This window comes from Lepisma saccharinum, chromosome 26 (assembly GCF_977018435.1).
Source record: "Lepisma saccharinum chromosome 26, izLepSacc3.1, whole genome shotgun sequence".
NCBI classification, from domain to species: Eukaryota; Metazoa; Arthropoda; class Insecta; order Zygentoma; family Lepismatidae; genus Lepisma; species Lepisma saccharinum.
This window is the reverse complement of record NC_139254.1, coordinates 49,049,445-49,070,918: the sequence shown is the minus strand read 5'-3', so window position 1 is coordinate 49,070,918 and position 21,474 is coordinate 49,049,445. Positions and strand designations below refer to the sequence as shown.

Genomic DNA, 21,474 nt, shown 5'->3' with positions numbered 1-21,474 from the left:
ACGCCGCCGCCATGTTACTACGTCACTCCTTAGGGAGAGCTCGTTTGTCGTCTGCTTCGAGCGTCCAGTTCCGGATGGGTAGCCCACGGTGAGCGAACACGTGCGCAGGAGTTTTACAAATCTATACCGATTTAAATAATGGAAGAAGGAGCGATAGGAGAAAGGAAAGCTATGCTTTGTAATGATCATTCTTCTATGAAATATCCGTGCTGCTCACGTGCAAGATAAATGAAAGGGTTCAGCTGCGTGTGTGTTCTCAGGCCATGCGAAAAGTATTGCTTATAAAATTGGTTGCTGACCAGACACTCAAAAATATTTTTTAAACTTATATTTATCGATATTTACCGTAACCTATGTAGTGCAAAATAGGAATTTTCACATTCTTCACTTTATTTATAAAGCCTATTTAATTTTCTTTTCCATAAAGCAATTTCAGTTTGTGTTCCATTTCTGTTGCGCAAATTATGATCAAATATTTTTGTGCAGATAAGAGAAAATACACTGAGAAGATTACATTAGTTGCACAGTACATATCTATACTTAGTTTATGTATAATTATTACAAGGAAATAATGTGAATAACCATGGGCGTATTTAAGGGGGATTCAACGGGTCCAACCCCCCCTCTTTTATTAGTTCACTAAAATTACCAGTTTTCTTGTTCTATCCGCTTGTTCATAAAAAAATCCTTCAGACTTATTTCATTCTCTTAAATTAGAGACGTATAGGACGGGATACGGATGGGAAGGAAATTTCGTAATTCCACACACCAGATGGGACTGCAGACCAATGTCTGCAATTTCCTGATAGTTTCGGAATTTCTGCGATAAGAAACTGCATTGAGACTGTCAAATCAGTAATTTTTCCCCCATGAGTCATCTTAAAGATATTTGGTTCTTAAAAACGTAGTGACACAAGATGAACAGAAAAGTATCACTTCGTGACTACATACACACAACTTTGTCGGGTCCAACATCCCCTCCCCCCATGCTTCCCAACAAGCTTCCGGCCAGCAGTGTTCTGGATTTTCACTTACGAAATAAAGCAACCCTAATCATACCAAAAGTTGATCCATCCAAAGTTGATCCTATCGAGACGAGAAATGGCAGCTTTGGTCTCGTTCTCGTTGAGAGTTGTAAATGTCTGTCTCGTGTTTATTTGTAAATGTCTCATTGACAGTCTCGTCTCCATTTATAAACATCCGTCTCGGTTTGGGAGGGCAATTCTCGTTCTCGTCTCAAGTCTAGAAAAATCTAGAATTAACAACGTATGCTAAGGCTTATCATTATAAATACAAAAAAAAAAACTTTCTTAATATTTTTTATTACTTTTTTTTATTCCTCGTTTCGACGGTACAGCCCTCGAAAACTAAATATTATCCTGCTTATATATGTAAACCAAACTGCAGATTCAGAATTACCAGGAATGAACTGGCGTTGTAATTAAGTCGCATGTTCCAGGTTTGACTCTCGACCTGATCATGACTGTTTCCTTGTGAGTGACATTTCATTGAACTGGAAATTGTTAAATGGGAGGATGTTTGCTCGAGACTTTGGGGACAGCTAGGGGGATGCTTCTATTGTTAATGTTAGTGTTGCTCACCGTCTCATAAAAGGAGATGGGACAAGTGAATGTTTTCGAAATGAGATGGGACAGAAGGAAAAGTTCGTCTCTTATCATGGCAGGTTGGGTGATACTTAGATTGTGCAGTTGGTGGTAGTGTGTGTGTGTGTGTGGGGGGGGGGGTGTACTCCTGCACCCCGACTTCGAATACTGCTTGTAGTTATTCATCTTCATTGTAGCGATTAGCCAAAAGTGGGAAGAAATGTGATGTTAGAGATGATACTTAATAAATTAACTATGCGTTCTCATCGTTGCGGTTAAACAAAGTGAACGGAAAAGCGACGTAAAAGTAGGCTAAATACAAAAGTTTGCAATATATATATTAACTGAAGAAAACTGTCATTTACTGCAGGACATTTAAAAACTCACCGCATCTTTTTATACCGTATCACCTCTTATATTGCAGAAATTGGCGTGTAAACCAGTGTGTTCTAAAAGTATTATCTTAAAATTTGTGAAGAAAATATTATGACGAAAATAACTGTAATTCCAGAAAAGGCATTCCTATAACATTAAGTTCTTGCCAGTCAGAACTAACCTGTGTATTCGCAATGAACAAGGCTGTTCACGTGTTCAGCCATTGACTGTTACAAGGTTTGCTTTGTCACCCTAATGGGAAAACCCTCTACCGAGTGGCTGAATTATAGTAAATACTACTATACTGCTAGGGCATAATTCATCTCCAAGAAATGGAGCACAGATTTTTGCACTGGACGTTGTAAGATACTTGTTTTAAACAATAACAAGTGAATTTTCTGTCGCTTCCGCGGCTCATGCTAAGTTGACGGGACGAGCAGAAGCCCCGCTTGCACGCATTTCTAAGTGATGACGTCAGAGGACCTCCTGTCTGTGAAGAGGATGTTTTCAAATCCGTGACGTAGGAGGTGAATTTCAGCGGTGTTTGAAGGCGTGTTTCTCGAGAACCAAAACAAATATCGCCGAGATATTTTGCACATCTCATGTTTGTGTCATTATCTGTAAAGTGAATGGATTTAAAACGTTTTTCATGTCAAAGTGGAAATGTCCAATATTAGGGCAGAACCATATATCACACAATACAGGTGAAATTGTTTTAGGTTGACATGAACTGTTAATCTGCCTAAACTCTTAAAATATTCTAATATCAGGTTGTTTTTTTGTTCCACTTATTATTTCAATTTTGAGGGTCTTCATGACCGAGTGCTTTGCATACTGCTCTATGAATCCGTTGACCCTATGTTCGATTGATTGATTTGCTTTATTTTACTTCGCTTCTTGTGCCACTTTTGGCTAAGTTGCAAATATGGGGGAGGCCTCCCCGATGGCGGAGTGGTAGCATCGCCGCCTTGTGAACAAGGGTTCCCGGGTTCGATACCCGGTGGAGGCACATAGTGGTTCGGATCCAACTTTAAACTGTAGATCCAGTCCCGATTAGCCTTACTGTGCATAAAGTGGACTTCAAACGCAAACTAAATCAATCAAACTCAATCAAATATGGGGATTAGTGACGATATGATTCAATTGATGATTGGACACTCAGAAATTCAAGCCCAGGCCAGGATTCGAATGCGGGACGCCTGGCGTCGTAGCGTGATGTCGTAACCACTCTGCCACTGGGGCCGGAATCTATTTTCGAAGCGTGGGTAATATTTAAGAGCTTATTGTGTTCGTTAATTTTTTCTGGTCACTCCAACATTCGTCCTTATCGTTGAAAGTAAACAAGAGGGATATAATATGGTCGTAGAAATAGCAAAGTTACCACATATGCCTGCCACGTGCCGAAAGAAACGACCTTCTTTGCTCGTTTTCTTTTTATATTTGTTTTAGAGCTATTGACAAAAGAGAGAAAAGAAACGAACAAATCAACAACCTATTTTCATTCATGAAGGAAATAAATCGCCAGCTCAGAACCTGATTTCTTGAAAGCTCAAAATGGACAACAAATATTTCTTCCGAGGCCGAATGACCACAGAAAGAAACGCTGTGCTAATTCCTTGATGACTCATGGTTAACATTCTCTTCTGTGTGGTGTTCACGACTGACACCTGTGCAGCTCTTCCTTATCTTGCATAGAGTTTCAGCATTGACGATGCAGTGTTTCCAATTCAATATCAGTTTTTGTCTGTTTTGTTTGTAAAAGGTGCGGTCTCAGTGAGGCCTTACTAAAGTTTTACACTGTACGAGTTTCTCTTTGAAAACAGTACGGCTGGGGTAGTGAAGAAAGGTGCCATGACAAGTGCGGCTGAGAAATTTCATGTAAGTACGAGAACAGTACGTCACATTTGCCAACAGGGGCGGAAATCGTTGAAAAATAGGGCCATTTGTGCTGCGGTTGCATCTCGGATGAAAGCAAAGTCGGACCAAAGAAGAAAGATCTCGCCCTACAACGACTACAGCACCTACCGCTGCGAAAGCGGCAGAATATTAGTTTAATGGCAGTGGCGCTAAATGTTGCTAAGAGTACCCTACACTGGCGTGTGAAGGCAGGAGAGATCAAAGTGCATACGAATGCGCTGAAGCCATTATTGACTGATAGCAACAAGACGGAACGTCTAAAATTTGCCTTGTCAATGCTGGATCCTACCACAGTCGCTTGTCCTGAAAGCGGAAATCCGAAGTTCAACATGATGATGGAGACAGTTCATGTGGATGAAAAATCGTTCTACCTGATGAAGGACGGTCAGAAATTGTACTTGCTGCCCAACGAACCAGACCCGCAGTGAACATGTAAAAGCAAATATTTTATTCCCAACATCATGTTTCTGGCTGCCGTCGCCCGGCCTCGTTGGGATCCTGGTCGCAAGCAGTGGTTTAATGGTAAGTTAGGCATTTGGCCGTTCGTCAGCAAGGAACCTGCCAAGAGGAACAGTAGGGATCGTCCTGCTGGTACAATGGTCACCAAACCATGAACTGTTACCAAAGATGTTTACCGGGACATGCTCATCAACAAGTTAATCCGAGCAATAGATGCAAAAAGCACACTTGAACCGCCGAAACGTCCTACCATCTCGCTTGGAGTGTCCTCGAAACATTTACGACGAGGCTACAGCAGCACTGCAGCACTAGATCTAGCTCGTTGATGGGATGACAACCTTCCTGGACCAACAATATCTTTCGTCTTGATGTTTTATTTTGTCGAACTTCTTGGTCACTTTGTATTGATCCTGGATTTATTACTTTTTACTTAGGTTCTTTTGGATACTTGATCGGCCAATTTGTACTGATCCTTGATTGATTGATTTAGTTTAATTTACTTCGCGTTTTGTGCCTCTTGGCTAATTTGCGAAGATGGGGATGAGTGATGAAATGGATGAAAATGGACATTCACAAACAACCATACCCGACCGGGATTCGAACCCGGGACCCTTGGTACTGATCCTTGAGTAATAAAGTTGTATGACTCATTCCCGTGTTTCATTTTCTTCTTCTGTATACACCAATGTCACAGTTTGAATATCGGACAATTATTATGGGACAACAAACAAAGGTGTACCGGACAATAATTATGGGACAGGAGTACTTTGAAACAATGGAGATAATATGAAAATCTTCTTTAAAATAACAGCGAAATCGCGAAATATCTTCATTGGTCTAAAGTGAAGCACGAAATTAGGTAAGTAATAATTCTTTTTCGTATTTGCTCCTAACTTTCCGTTGGACACTTATAGCAATATTTATCAAAATGTTGCACAGAAAGCATTTTCAGCTCCAGAAAGCGATATTTTGAATTTGCCACCATCTAGCGGCGAGAAATATAACTAAACAAAGAACACCTGCAATACAAAAATCCTACGATTTTATTCGATCAACCCATTCATTGTGTCACTTTTTAACGTTAAGGGAGAATTCACACCGATGAGACACGCGACACGTGTCGCTTGGAAGCCAACACTCAGTAATCAATGCAACCTTTCGAACCGAAGGAACACGGCAAGATGCACGTGTCGCATGTCGCTTACGTCTCTCTCGGACTGTGCCGTTTTCTCAATATCGTGCCGCTTCAGTTTGTTGTTCGCGTTTGCGCAGTGAATGCTTTACTCCAACGAGCTATATTTAGACTTTAGAAGAGAGCCCAACCGGAGGCCTTAAGACGTATTTGAAGCTCAAATTTGTTGACATAATAAATAATCGATATGCACAATGTTTTAAGATTTAAAGACGTCATTTTCGCTTTATCAAGTTTCTTGATGCAGTTATGGGCTGCAATTTGCCTTCAATATCGTGTAAAGAGGGCGTGTTTTCGCCATTTACGACGTGACTCTTTTCATTTGAAAAAGTCAGCGTATGGAGGCACTTTAGTCCAAAATAGATCAGTCAACATGGTAAAGTATTCTAGTGCATTGTTTCTCAACCGCCGGGCCGCGACCCGATACCGTGCCCTCGTTATCAACTATACTAAGCTGCGAAAAATTCTGTTGAAAATTGTTGAATGTGTTGAATTGTTGTTTAAAGTCCACTTTATGCACAGAAAGGCTAATCGGGACTGGACCTCCAGTTTAAAGTGGGATCCGAACCACTATGTGCCTCCACCGGTTATCGAACCCGGCATCACCTAATTACAAGGAGACGACATTACCACTTCGTCATTCATATTTTTATATTTGTCAACAATTCTGTACACATAATCAAACTATTATTACTCTATGATTATGCTAGAACTTATTTATCAATATTTAATTTCAGATACTACATGTTAGTTCATGCATAAAATCTTTATTACTGTAAAGGTATTTACAAAGAAAATTTTTGGGCTAAGGGCATTGACTTAAAAAGAATACCGGGACATGGTTTCACGAAGATTGAGAACAATTTCTCTAGTGTTTAGGTCTTTATCCAGGCTGGAAAGTCTAGCGTATATGTAACATTGTCTCTTGTTACGTTTTTTTCGGGTGACTAATAAGCTGATTAATGCAATTATATCGGCATCATCATGCGAACTGAACAAAGAAACAAGTGTTGCTTGCTGCGTGTTGCGTGCAATCGTTTTTTGTTTTAAACATGTTTTAAACAAGAACCGAAAAATTATGTTTTAAACAAATAAAACGCTTAAAACAGAATTCCAAGAAGACTTAGTTTCTAAGAATAATGATTAATAAAGAATCTGTTAATCATCCAAGGATGGACTGTGTTCCTATTATAAAGTAAATACTTGACGAACTTCTTAAAATACACATGTATTTTAGTCTTAAATCTCTCATGTAGGCTGTTCGAGATTAGTCATGGTTGACTAATTCACAGTTGCCAGACCCACTGAGTCTATGTGGCTGGTAGCTACTTTGTCTCTTTTGTTTTGTTATTTTAATATATTTTGAACACCTGTAAAAAAGAACAGCCAGGTGTTTTAAACTTGAGTTGAGTTGAGTTGTTGTTTTAAGTCCACTTTATGCACAGTAAGGCTAATCGGGACTGGACCTACAGTTTAAAGTGGGATCCGAACTACTTGTGCCTCCACCGGGTATCGAACCCGGGACCCCTGTTTTAAACTTGACCTACGGGTATTCATCACGATATGTTTCTTTGTTAAATCCATATAAATTTTCACCCACTGAACAGATTTCTATACACAATAAACAGAGTAACACGCATTGAATGCAAGGCATAGTTATGAAACACGCAAATAACCACACTTCGGTGTGAATTCTCCCTTAGTCTCTTTACAATAAATTGTTGAAAGGGTTACCGGACTTTATGTACACCCTGTATTTTTGGTAAGAGAACTGAACCCAACAGGCCTAACCTAACAACGTTGGCATATAGCAATTACGTCAGAACACGGTGCAGTTCAACTTGGATGCGATAAGCGAGTTCCTTAGCACGCTAGTACCACAATGCGAGGTTACAAAATGTACAAACAAAAGAGCATCTCGTTACAACTCAAAGAACGCTCAAAAGAATATTTGCCCTCGCAAGGACATCAACGAATGGATAGCAACGCAAACTTGTATACTTATCGAATAACACACAAGCTTCACTCACCTGCCGTTGTTCCTTTGTTGATTTCCTCGTACTAACTCTCCTCGGCGAGTCGGGGATTTTAACCACTTTCACTTTCGTTGCATAATCTCTCCCGTCCCCGCCACTCGGAACTATAAAAGCGAATAACCAGTCATCAAGAGATCGGAGTTAAATCGCCATTAAACAACAGCTTCCGATGGTTGTGCAACAAAATAGTCATTCCGCGAAGAGGAGAGGCTGGAGATCTTCGTCCAAGGTGACATCTGATACGCAGACAGTTGCACAGAACCACGGGAGCCAACCTTTCACTCCCGAGTTCATGGAAAGCGAAATTCGGAAAGTGAAAGTCTGGGTTTTCCTTCGCAGACAACAACGTGGCTTCTGTTCGGCAGTGGGAGACATGTCTCTGTATGGAAAGTGGTGTTTTTAGATGCCAGGTCTCAGGTTCGATTCTATGGAAGCTGAGATATTTGGGAATTAACGTAATGCGAAATAAAGCGTTCCATTTATGGCACCTGCGTTAGGAAAGCGTTCTATTCATCACAGGGTTGCTAAATGTCCACGAGCCCATTAATTCTAATGGGTTCCGCTGCAGGATCGGAACCTTTCCTCTCCCAGAATTTAAATTTGATCCAAGTTGCGTAATGTGCCATTTCAATACGGAACTTGGACCCTATTTAAAGTGATCCGGAAAAAGGGTGCCTGGACCAAATTGAAACACTTTACAGATAAAAAGGTTTTATACGGTCCAGAACCCATTTACGCTTTCTGGTTTTCTCTTCTGGACCAGAATTACATTTATTTAAAATTCCTGGACCTTTAACAATCCTGATTCATTAATACCTGCGTTAGAAATGCGTGCCATTTATACAATGGCGTATCCAGAAGTTACAGTTGGGAAGAGCAAATTTCAGTCGGATATCTCACCCCACAGAGAATCAATTTAACCTACACTTGCTCTGTTATACATAAACAAGATATCATACTGTAAACAATAACCAGGCTGCCTTATATGTTCTAGAGATTAAGAGTATTGTTTTGCAAAAATAGGGTCCAGGGCTGGAATACATGGTTATCGTTGTATGTCATCACAGTTCCCCACTGCCACGGTAAACTAAACGATAGCATATGAAAAATAAAGTGAATAAACAAAGATAATAAAATCATATTATCTCAAGGTGTCTTGGGTTCGATCCCATTTGAGACATATTGCACATAATATTGGAACTCTGTAACTGTACGCCTAGCATAATTATAATATAATTTATGTACGAGGGCCGTGCCGAAAGTAATGCAAAAGTGGTCATAACCTCTTTATTAACTGATGCAGATCGTTCAAATTGCACATGTAGTTGGAGTGACTCTTCCTCTAGGCAGTTCTTTCAGAATCGTTGTCTTCCGTGCAGGTGAATAATGGATTCCAAGCAGAAGCAACGTGCTGTCATCGAGTTCTTGACGAAGGACGGGTGCAGGCTGTCCAACATCCACAGAAGGCTGAAGAATGTGTACGGAGATGACACCATTGACAAGAACAATGTGCACATGTGGATGAAGAAGTTCACAGAAGGGGAAACTAGCATTGAAGACAAACCGCGCAGTGGGAGACCATGAACTGCGAGCACTGACGCGAATCGTGAGCGAGTTATCAATTATTCGCGCGGACAGACAATCCGTGAACTTGCGGAACTGAACTGTGGTCTCAATGTCATACAGAAGATTGTGGAAAGCTTGGGGTATCGGAAAGTGTGTGCGAAGTGCGTACCTCGCCAGTTGACACCCGAGTTGAAGGAGAGAAGAGTGGAAGTCTCCTCTTTGGCAACAAATCAGGTGATCTGCAAATTGGGCTGGTCCGTGGTCCCCCATCCACTGTACAGCCCAGATCTGGTACCCTCCGACTTCTACGTGTTTGGTCCAATGAAGAACAGTCTTCGGGGACAACGATTTGATGACACAGACGAGGTGAAAGTAAGTGTGAAGAAGTGGATACGACAGTGCACACCGTATTTTTTTCAAAGAGGATTCGAGAGTTTGGTTCAACGATGGCACAAAGCTTTAAATGGAGACTATGTTGAGTAGCTGGTTTGTATAGAGGAAGAGTCACTCCAACTACATGTGCAATTTGAACGATCTACATCAGTTAATAAAGAGGTTATGACCACTTTTGCATTAGTCTCGGTACGACCGTCGTAATAAATTGTACTGCTCTTTTTAATTTAAATGATAATACCATAGCGTTGGTGGTTCTACTCCAACAGCACTTCGAATCTTCTTTTTTTCACATTTCCGAACCTCCCTCCTTCCTAAAACAAAAAAAACCTGGTATAGGCCAGTTTACACATTAGAAAACAGTTTAGTCTGGTTTTTGTAACACGTAGACTCAAATATTAACAGTGGATATTGTTAATTTCATTCAGGGTTATTAAAACTCCAGGAGAGAAAATCAGCAAGCGTAAATGGGTTCTGGACCGTAAATAACATTTTTTTCTGTAAAGTATTTCAATTCGGTCCAGGAGCTTTTTTCTGGATCAATTTAAATTCAGATTGAATTTAAATACGGTCCAGGAATTTTTCTTCCGGATAAATTTAAATACGGTCCAGGAACCTTTTTTAAATTAAACATTTACACAACTTGGACCGAATTCAAATTGTGCTAGGAAAAAGGTACCGGTCCTGCAGCGGAACCCAAACCTATTAGAATTTATGGTTGCTGGACCTTCAAGAACCCTGATTCACTATAAAACTTCTAACAGTGAATCCAAAAGTTCTTGATTGTAATGGAAGACTCCTTTTCAAAGAGTAACGTATGATACTCTAGACTTCGGGTGTCCTAACACAAATATCGTTCTCTTGTTTCCCTTCCCGGCCTCCTCGTTCCTCCAAAAGAAGATGGAATTTCCTGGAGCGCAAGAGAAAGGCGAGCCAGCCCACATGAGAGGCCAGCGGAAACTTTCCCAAAACAGGTTCTTAGATGCAATTTTCTGAGCATCAACTTTTTCCTGCAAGTGTAAAACTTTCAGTAGGTTTCACTCGCAGTATATACCAAAGCCTGCACATGGCTAACCTTACTCATGAGTAGGGAGCGGAAGTTGATGAAATGCCATCTTTTATCTGACGTCTCGGACACGATGCCCATCAAATATACACAATATTTCACTTCGTCTAGAACCCAAAAAAGGTCATTTTAAAGTGCAATTTTGCCAATATTCAGGTTTTAGGTCATCTTCCCCGATTTTCGGCCATTCCCGTCATTTTTCGCAATATTCGGTATATTGTTTCGTCATATTATGTCACTTCTTTCATTTTGGTAATATTCTTGAGTCTTTGGTGAACATAAGCCTATATATATCTTGCAGGATTGCAATTTACAAGCAAAAGAAATGCTGAACTGGTGACAGTCTTTGTTGTGTCGGAGGAAACCACCAGGTTGTTGAATTGGTGTTTGAAGTCCACTTTGTGCACAGTAAGGCTAATCGGGACTGGACCTACAGTTTAAAGTGGGATCCGGACCCCTTGTGCCGCCACCGGGTATCGAACCCGGGGCCCCTTGATTACAAGGCGGCGACGCTACTACTGCGCCACCAGGTGTCCGTCTGAGGCAAACTGGGAAATTAATGCATTTTACACCAATTCATTCAGTGTATACGACTTCTTCAATAAATTGTTTTAAATCTATTCTGTTGTTTCCATTGGAAATCCTCGTTGCCCCAATGGCTCAGTGGTAGCGTCGCCGCCTTGTAATCAAGGGGTCCCGGGTTCGATACCCGGTGGAGGCACAAGTGGTTCGGATCCCACTTTAAACTGTAGGTCCCGTTCCGATTAGCCTTACTGTGCATAACGTGGACTTGAAACACCAACTCAATGGGCAATGGAAATCCTCGTTGCATATTTTTATTGAATGTGCATGTGGTATCATTTCTTTTGAAAGCAAGATTGCATTTTGTTTAATTTCCTTTTCAGTTCAAGTTTTAATCTGAAACTAACAAATTTAATGGTCATTTTTTGCATTTTTACGTCATTTTTTCCCATTGTGTAGGACATTCTATAGGTCATATACCTATACGTCATCAACTTCTGCTCCCTACTCATGAGCAAGGGACGAAATTATATGTATTAAAAATGTGCGGAATACGTAAATACATATTTAGTTATTTCCACCAAAATATGGAATTAAATATGGACTTAAAATTGTGAAAATAAAAAAGTTTTAATAATATAACAAACTAAACAAGCTACATACATTACGCTTACATTAACCCCTTCAGACCCGTTGTACATGATCATGTACATCACTTATATCATTTTTTTAATGCGTGATAGCGAATGTTTCAGCATTTGATTTTATACATTTCGTCTGCTGAGAAATCGCTAAGCTACTGCCACCTGGTATCATCGACAGAAAATAGAGATTAAATAGGAATGATGGCGGGAATAGTTGACGACATTCAAAATAAATATCCTACTATGCGTTCCATTTAACATAGATTTAGATTAATTCATGTATATCCCAAAAATGTACGGATATGTTTCTAGAAAAAAAAATGTTGTTTTGTAACCAGGGCACCTCTTATAGCTACATTTCAGCAAAAAAAAAATATTTTCGTTATTGATAAAAATCAGGTGTGAAGGGGAAATCACAAAATGTGTTTTCATTTTCTGTTTCCAAAATAATGAATTAAATAATTTGATTAATTGAATTGTTGTTCTAAGTCTACTTTATGCACAGTAAAGCTAATAGGGACTGGATCTACAGTTTAAAGTGCGATCCGAACCACTATGTGCCTCCACCGGGTATCGAACCCGGGACCCCTTGGCGACGACGCTACCAGTACGCCATCTGGGAGGCCTGAATTAAAGAATGTTATTGCAAGTGTTTTGGCGCGAATTTCCTTTTGTTGTCTCTTAAAATGGATTTATATTGACTAAAACTGCGTTCAATATCTCAAGAACTCTTTCGGTCACACGGGAACATGTAGTTATTGCGCGAATATGGAGTATACGTTGAGAAATGTTCTGAAATATTGATATACTATATAAAAAAAAATTACTAAAATATGTGAAATACGAGCCAAAACCTAATATACGTGGGTGAATTGAAAAGTAAGTTACACCCCCCCTGAAAAAAACAGAAATCACAGTGGTTCTGATCCCACTTTAAACTGCAGATCCAGTCCCGATTAGCTTTACTGTGCATAAAGTGGACTTAAAACAACTCAACAAGAACGCCCAACAATCTGATATGATCTGTCGATATTAGCAAAGGTGAATATTTGAATTTTTTTTAAAATTGAAAACTCACCAAAGGCTAATGCCAAGCTACATAAATTATATCGATTTGCAAAACGTATTTATTTAGGTTAACAATCGATTATTTTGTAATGTTACGATATCGTCCCAACTGCTCGGACTACAATTACGAAGCTTAGCGATTTGAAATGATGTCATTTTTTTTGTCATTCGATCCCTTCATTTATCTCTTCCAAGAAACAAGCGAACCCAATCTATAACTATCAGTTACTCAGAAACAAGTAGAGACACAAAGCATGTAATTTAAACGCACAGAAATGAAATTAGGTAGGTGGAAGAAGTTCGCGCTGTTGCCACGTCGGAGCACAACGCCATGTGTTCGGAGGTTTAAGAGCAGTCCGACGTGTACAGGGTGTACCAAAAGTCCCATTACCCCTCCCCTTTTGAATTGTAGACAACCCTGCAAAACGTTATTTTAACAGCATGCGTATGATGAGAGGATGGTATACCATTAAATCGGACCAATGACCACCATTTACTTTAGAGGATCTGTGTGCACACCGCCATTTTCATGGCACAGTATTATTCGCCTCCAGGTGCGATGTGAAATCCTCCGTAACATGGCTGGCGTGAGGGAAACAAACGCACTGCGAACAGCTTCTTGAAGTTTTTTAGTTGTCTGGTAACGATTATGGGTGACTTTCTGTTTGACGTGCCCCATAGCGCATTATCACAAGATGTCAGATTTGGATTTTGTGGTGGCCATTTTAGAGGTGCTGGTAAATTTGGCGATCCTCGCCCAATCCATTTGTCTCTGAATACATCATTGAGGTATTCTCTTAAAATGGCCACTCTGAAATCCAGATCTGACATCTTATGTTATGTTCACATCGCACCTGGACGCTAATAATACTGTGCCATGAAAATGGCGGTGTGCACACAGATACTCTGGAGTAAATGGTGGTCATTGGTCCGATTTAATGGTATACCAGCCTCTCATCATACGCATGTTGTTAAAATAACATTTTGCAGGTTTGTCTACAATTCAAAGGGGGGGGGGGGGGTAAAGGGACTTTTGGTACACCCTGTAGATATGGGACTCTACTTCTGGAGCCTGTAACGAACTTTCAATGCACACGATCACCAGTTTTGTATCGAATGGGACTCGAATGTGCCCCGGAGAGAGACTCGAACTAGGCAACGCAGCCCGGGTGACGTGGCCACACCGCAACTTTTGCTTTTCCCACATATGGCAGCAGCGCAATTCTGCCCAGCCGTCTATTTTCATGGTCGTGCATTTAGTGGACCATGATTCCAACAATCGATTATTTATGAACGTAATGATATCCATTGGATGTCCATGGAAAATTTGTACTGGATATCTACGTGACATCAGTCAGAATAATTTAATTTGTTTTCGTGCGTTTCAAAAATGGATAGCGTCCATTGAGCTTCCTGGAAACATAGTTGCAACCTCGATTTGTGAGAACCCTCAAGGAAACCTGATCTTTTAACTGGGAATCTCAGTTAAGCTGGAAAATCACAGGCCAAAGGGTAACAGGCTGAACAAGAGACTCAATTTGCGTTATCTTCTTTTTCCCGCCAGAAAAACTCTTGACACCACTGAGTAACTACAATAATTGCCTCCTACGTGGAAAACGTAATCGCCTGATATGATCTGTTACAAGCAAAAATATTGTTATGGAGTTCCCTAGAGGCAGCTAAAGCATAAAAATATTTTTAAACTTCTGCGACGCACTTTCAACAGTGAGGGATATGACGTAACATCTACATTGTGTTTAATGTTTTATGAGAAGTTTTTTGTTACTGTTAATGTTATGCAATCTTACTTCGGACAATAAGGTACATTCACAGAGGCTAATGAAATTAATATTCTCAGTGCTATAATGTGGGAATGTAATACTGAGATCAGGGGCGCCGACTTGTCAAAATTATTGGGGGGCTCTGATCACTGAAATAAATTAATGAATGACTCACTCTCTCCCTTTTTTAAGTTTTGGCCTCAGCGTTCGGAATCTCATAAAAGCCCATGAATTCCTAAAAAATATGAAAATTTTTATTCACAGTTCGAATGCAGAATATTAATTGTCCACGGATGGATATGTCACAAGTTTCGTCGTCAACCATAATAGCAAAATATTCCCGACTTTTAATATCTGCTACCACGGAGCGCAAAACAGATCTCCCTTATATATCAATGATCTCGTTCTGAATGTCATGTGAGAGCCATTTGTAGCCCAAACGTCCCATCCACTACCCTAGTTCAAGCACATCGTTTTTTGAAACTCTTTTTAGTAAAAATTCTAACAATACTCATAATTACATAGGCTACTTAGTATATAGTAATAAGTCATGTGTTTTGCTGTCTCTGGTCATAGCCCCCCAAAGTTGATGGTTTAGCGGTCTCAGCCCCCCAAATTGATGGTCTAGAACATTTCAAATGTGTATTTAAAGTTAAGTTCATGTGGCACAATTCAGAGTAAACTTTACAAGAGAAGCAAAATAATACATTAGATCCTCTTAAGCAAAATTATTAGGGGGGCTCTGCCCCACATCGTTAACTTTGGGGGGCTCGAGCCCCCCCAAGCCCCATGGAGTCGGCGCCTATGACTGAGATTATACATAAATGCGTGTAATGTTTTCTGCACACTTTTATACGATGAATAACAAAATTAAAAAACACAAAGTAAGTAAAATAAATAATACAAAGTAAAGCTGATGTTTGTTTTATGTCCAGCCATGTGCAGTTCAGATCGATTTTATATTTATCGTCGCTCATCTTCCACTTTTGGCTAATCGCGACGATGTGATGACATGATGAAATTGAAGACATTCATAAAAACACGCATGCCCAAGCCGAGATTCGAACCCGAGACCCCTGGTGTCGTAGCCTATTGCGCTAACCGCTTCGCCTTAGAGGTAGGCCATCTTCACTTCCATGCTTTAAAATTTGTGATATCAAATACGACTGCATGTTGAGATTGCTAACAATAGGCATATTACAATATAAGGTCAAGTACAACATTGCGTACTGTGTGATTGCATTAACACGGTAAAGCCATTGACGTTCAAGAAATAACAAGAACGAAATCAAAACCTTAAAACGCAATACGCATACTTCCCAGGGTTGCGAAGATAAGTAGAATTGGGCCATGTTTGAACTAAGGACAGCACTCACCACGAGAACAAGTTGAGACACGCCGTCAAACAGCCATAAAATTTCATAAAATAAGAACTGCATATACAAGATACCATGTGAATGAGGGCGATATTACACAGGACAATCTGGAAAATAGGATATATGAACATAATAAACCCACACAAAATTGGAAATTGAATGGTCGATACCAGCGGAACAAGCACTGAATGAATCTCGCATGATCAAGAAAAACAGCCTTTCATAGAGAAGAAAGAACAAAATAGTCTTCATTTAAGCAGGCGTGTTTCAGCCTTGTGAACAGTTCTCACAACCAACCCTTGTCACAGGTACAACGAATCAATACAAATTAAAAATGAACTATGCTTATGAAAATGCAATTATGATAATACAAACATAATACAAATATAGAATAATATATTGAATTGAGTAGTATTTATACTGTGAAATGCAATAAGTCGTTAATAATACATTGTCGAGGGGTGACATGTATGCGTTATATGATGCGTACGTGCAGGTGCAATTATTAAAATTGATGTGGGTTAATGTTGTTGAAAGTTCTTTGGTTTCTTCTTAAAACTATGATGACAAATAATGTGTCAATGGCGCAGGCAGTTTGTTCCATTCCCTAACGCTGTAACAATGAAGTACTTGTTATTGTTGGAGATTTTTTGGGAATTTTAGAGCGTCCTGACTCAACACTCAAAATGATTTCAAGGAAATATAGTTAGCCTTGTATAAAAATATATCTTAAGTGCGCTAATTCCCAGCTACCGCTAACGTTAAGTGATTATAACGAGATGGGCAGGGACATTAATACCGGGTGGTAAGAATAGCTTTTATTGGCACTTAATAACCAACCAGCGATAGATAACATTAACAATCCTGCATTTATTTTTATTGTTGCTGAGGATATGGAAGTGATGTGCTATCTACTTCTTGTAAACAATCAACAGACAGATATTTTTGATCTAAGGGATTGCCAAAATGACAATCATGAGCAGCCAGTAGCACGCCTTTGGCTACAATATACTGCAGTATTTTTTATTATTATTTGTTTTAATTGTTTGAAACTATCATCAACAAATTACGTTATAAGGAATATTGTAGGAACGTTTAAAGAATCACATCTTAATTTTCTCTTATGAACCCAGAAATTACCACTGGTTGTAGTTGTGGGAAGTGTCTCGAAGCGGTGTATCTCGTTACATGCTTTCTATTGCTACAAGTATTTACAATTTGTATATCTTTCCGTGGGATCTGAGGTCTCTTACGCCCTAGGGATGTCGCAGTCATCAAGGTGAGAGAGAGGCCGTTAAGCAACAAATCATTATCGTACCAGGATTGTAAGATTATTTAAAAAAGATTTTCAGAAAATTATATTTTGTTGTATTTTTTAACACTAGCAAGGTTATCCTCCTTTGTGTGTGTGTTCGTACATCTTTCCACCTTCTGGTAGTTTTTGACATTTTTAAATCTCTATGTGGGGTAAATTTTTTGGGCTTATGAGACGCAATTCATGACGTGGTCACGTCATAGGCTGCCTTACAGTTCGACAATGAAAACTTGGAAACATTGTGTTGTTTAGAAGGGTAGGAAGTCATCATTGTTATGAAACGAATAACTGCCGTAAATTTAGTACGATTTAGCTGAAATTAACATTTGACATAGACCTCAAGTGATTGAAATGGTGTTGCATATGAACAAAATAGGGCGGAAAATTTCAAAATTGTGCATGAAGAACTGATTCTCCCCGTTATGAGAGTTCTAGCGTAGTGTAGAATTGTCTTCAAAACTCTGACTGCAAAACGTTTTTTAAGTTTAGAAAACTAACCTCACAGAAATATTAGGACGAAACCTTAAACAAATATTTAAATATACATTGTAAAATTTAGAAGACGAATGGAGACCAAATCCCAAATATTGTGACAACGATTAGTGTCGAAAATTTTACATGAGACTATGTTGTATTCCCCAGGCCCCGCAGTCAGCTCGAACCGGTCCTGCTTACGGGAACTGTGCCAGGTTAAACCATCTTGCCCTATTAAAAGCCCCTTAAGGCAAGTTGTCTATCCGCCAGTGAACTCATTTGATGCTGACTCGAATAATTCGAGATGTCCTTTAGTAGAAATTGGAGGAGTGGTTGTGAATCTTCATAACATGATGCTTGTTTACGTAGCTGATTCTTTTCTTCGAAATGGACTTTGATACTTGTGCGCTTCAATTGCATGCTAAGACAGCAACCGAAAGCGAATTTATTTGTGGACCTACTTGGATGTGACGTAATGACAGTTCATGCAACGAGAGAGTACAATTCGCACTTCTTTCCAAGATCAACAACGTTGAAGTAGCCCTGCACTGAAATTTCCAAAGGATTTTATGCTGTTATCTGACATTCTGCTTCATATGTTCATATTTTTTATAATTGCCATAAGTGAGGCTGAAAGTGACCTCTCCACTGATAAAGTTCATGAGAAGACGAGAAAGAGAGAGAGAGAGAGAGGAGAAAGAAAAGATGGGAAGAAAATGAGAAAGGTAAGATAGGGCAAATGGAGAGGCAAGATAGGGCAAATGGAGAGGGAAAGGCAAGATAGGGTAAATGGAGGGGTAAAGGCAAGATAGGGTAAATGGAGAGGGGAAAGCAAGATAGAGGATGGAAGAGAAGAAAGAAAGAGAAGGGAAGAAAGAGAAAGACAAGATAGGGGAAAAAGAAAGAGAAAGACAAGATAGGGGAAAAAGAAAGAGAGAGACAAGATAGGGGAAAAAAGAAAGAGAGAGACAAGATAGGGGAAAAAAGAAAGAGAAAGACAAGATTGGGGAAAAAGAAAGAGAAAGACAAGATAGGGGAAAAAAGAAAGAGAAAGACAAGATAGGGGAAAAAAGAAAGAGAAAGACAAGATAGGGGAAAAAAGAAAGAGAAAAACAAGATAGGGGAAAAAGAAAGAGAAATACAAGATGTGGGAAGAAAATGAGAGGACGAGAATGAGGAAGAAAAAGGGAGGACAAGATAGGGGATGGAGAAGAGAGAGAAACAAGACATGGGAAGAAAAGGACTATTATCTCTTACTCGTTGAACAACTTTGCCAAAGAAGTTGGAACGTGTCCAGATAAAAATCTATCAGAAATCTTATATCTTCGACATTTTCACAAATTATTATCACACCAGCTACTATGGGTTTTGACGCACAACTTGCATTGTCTAATTAACATGAATCGACATCATCTATTGACTGGTATCTCGACGGAAACTTTTCAACTTGTGATTTAAGTCGTTCGTGAACATTCACAGAGTTCTGCTACTTGTCAAACAAATATGCCGCAGTAAAAACATTTACCTTCGTGAATATGGTAATGTCCTTCTGTTCGCTGTTTTCACGTATGCTTTGAAGAAACCTGCTAATTACCAGGTAATTGGTCACTGAACATTCCTTGATGGTGCGCCTTGGGGCATACAGACAGGTAAACAGAAAATAAGGATATACCTTTGAAGATTGACTGAGTACATTGACGCAGGTTTGTTCAAGGTCCATGAACCTATAAATTGTAATAGGTTCCATTGGGTTCCGCTGCAGGACCGGATCTCGCACAATTTAAATTCGGTCCAAGTTGCGTATTGTTTCATTGCAAAAAGCTTCGTGGACCGAATTTTAATTGATCCAGAAAAAAAGTTCCTGTACCGTATTTAAATTCATCCGGAAAAAGTGTTCCTGGACCTATTGAAATTCATCCGGAAAAGGGGTTCCTGGACCGTATTTAAATTCATCCGGAAAAGGGGTTGCTGGGACCGTATTGAATTTCTTCCGGAAAAGGGGTTCCTGGACCGTATTTAAATTCATCCGGAAAAAAGGGTTCCTGGACCGTATTTAAATTCATCCGGAAAAAAGGGTTCCTGGACCGTATTTAAATTCATCCGGAAAAAAAGGTTCCTGGACCGTATTTAAATTCATCCGAAAAAAAAAAGGTTCCTGGACCGTATTTAAATTCATCCGAAAAAAAAGGTTCCTGGACCGTATTTAAATTCATCCGGAAAAAAAGGTTCCTGGACCGTATTTAAATTCATCCGGAAAAAAAGGTTCCTGGACCGTATTTAAATGCATCCGGAAAAAGGGTTCCTGAACCGTATTTAAATTCATCCGAAAAAAGGTTCCTGGACCGTATTTAAATTCATCCGGAAAAAGGGTTCCTGGACCGTATTTAAATTCATCTGGAAAAAAGGTTCCTGGACCGAATTGAAATACTTTATACATAAAAAAATGTTCTTTACGCCCTAGAACGCATTTACACTTGCTGATTTCTTCTCCCGGATGGAAATGGAATTAATGTACAATTCCTGGAAATTAACAACCCTGGGATTATTAAGGATACAGAAATCCATACATTCTAATGGGTTCTATTTGGTTCCGTAAACCTTCCTCGCGCACAATTTAAATTAGATCCAAGTTGAGTTTTGTTTAATTGAAAAATAGGTTCCTGGACCGTATTTAAATTTATCTGGTAAAAATGTTCCTGGACCGAATTAAAATACTTTACAGATAAAAAGGTTCTTTATACGGTCCAGAACCCATTTACGCCTGCCGATTCTCTCTCCTGGACCGGAATTGAATTTAATATTCCTGGACCTTTAACAGCCCTGCATTGAAGCTAACGTTACGACTTGACAAGACAAGGCCTTCTTACATTTGTACGTACAGTTGGATCTAAACTCTCATACACAGACACAAATTTACTCATTAGGTCAAGGGCTTAGAACTCACAACATTCACACGAGACTTTCGCGATTAGCCAGAAGTGCACAAACCAAACTAAAGTAAAATAAAAGAAAGATACGAAAGAGAATTGGAATCTTGAATAACCAGTCAATATCCAAATACCACCAATAGACAGTGGCGGCGATTAGAGGAGGCGAGGGGGGCAGTTGCCCCCACTTTTCGCCACTTTTGCCCGACCACTATGCTAAACCTTATCTACAAAGGGAAATATACTGATTTTGCACCCCCCCCAGTTTTGGAACTCAAGCGCCGCCACTGCGGCTATAGAATACTAAATTTCACTTCTTTGTTGCTCAATTGATTGACGGTTATGTTACGTCGCTTTTTCTACCACTTTTGGCTAATCGCGGCGATGATGATGAGTAATGATATGATGAAATTGATGAGACATTCAGAAAGGAAATACCCGCCCATGCAGAGATTCGAACACGGCACTCGTTGCGCCATAGTGCGCTGTGCTAGCCACTACACCACGGAGGTCGACGTTGTTGTTATTATATATTGTTATATTAATGTACGAAATATGCGTTAGTGTCTATGGTCTTGCGTTTATAGAAGTTCTTTCCAGTCATCTAGAAATACGAATCCAGCGAGAAAAATTTCCAGGATTCGACTCTCTACCTGTACACGAATGTAAAAACAAACAAGGAAAAGGAAAACTTCTTGCAACGTTCAAGTCTCAACTTTCGCTGCCTTATATAATTGCAAAGAATTAAGCCTTTTGCCT

At 39.6% G+C, this 21,474-nt stretch overlaps 1 protein-coding gene across 3 annotated transcripts in view; it reads right to left on the bottom strand.

Annotated features, from left to right (window-relative positions):
• The window catches only part of LOC145979488 (alpha-tocopherol transfer protein-like), a 192,678-nt gene that overhangs the window by 75,645 nt on the left and 95,559 nt on the right, over window positions 1–21,474 (bottom strand). Inside the window, exon 1 of one of the 3 annotated variants that reach the window (XM_083112415.1) lies at window positions 7,578–7,687. The exons of the other annotated variants lie outside the window; for them this stretch is intronic. The gene's annotated coding sequence lies outside the window, so the exon portion shown is untranslated. Of the gene's footprint in view, window positions 1–7,577; window positions 7,688–21,474 lie in introns of those variants that run through there. 3 annotated transcript variants of the gene reach the window in all.